Source organism: Penaeus monodon, chromosome 20 (genome assembly GCF_015228065.2).
Source record: "Penaeus monodon isolate SGIC_2016 chromosome 20, NSTDA_Pmon_1, whole genome shotgun sequence".
Classification (NCBI taxonomy): Eukaryota; Metazoa; Arthropoda; class Malacostraca; order Decapoda; family Penaeidae; genus Penaeus; species Penaeus monodon.
Window position 1 is genome coordinate 37484162 of NC_051405.1, and position 463 is coordinate 37484624.

At 34.3% G+C, this 463-nt stretch overlaps 1 protein-coding gene across 1 annotated transcript in view; it reads left to right on the forward strand.

The window, feature by feature from the left end:
• Positions 1–463, forward strand: part of LOC119585794 (substance-K receptor-like) — a gene marked incomplete at its 5' end in the record, with an annotated part of 9934 nt that overhangs the window by 1802 nt on the left and 7669 nt on the right.

A 463-nucleotide genomic window follows, 5' to 3' on the forward strand; every position in this document is an offset into this window, starting at 1 on the left:
AAGTAAAAGAGAGTAAAAGGAGATGCAGAAAGGAGAGGAAAGGAGAGAGAGAGAAGGTTAAAAGAAAAATGAAGGAAATGATATAGAATGCAAGAAAATACGATGGGGGAATCGAGATTGAAGTTAAGAAGTTATCACCTCTGTCCTTTGTTAAGAACATTTAATTTCCTTTTTTTGTGTGTTTTTTTTTTTATAAACGGAAAGCCTTTTTATCATTATACGTATACACATCGGCATTTTTAGAATTTGCCTTTATGCATATAAGAAGAGAAAAGTAAAAATCTTAGATAGAAATACTTCCAGTCATCGCATTTCTCACTTTTTTCTAAATTTCCTTTTCCTCTCTTTCACTTGCGTCACACGTTCGGTCGTCATTTTTTTTTTATTTTCTCCTTCCTCTCTTTCACTTGCGTCATATATCCCTTATGGAACACACAGCTACGTCCAATTCCACCAAGCAGCG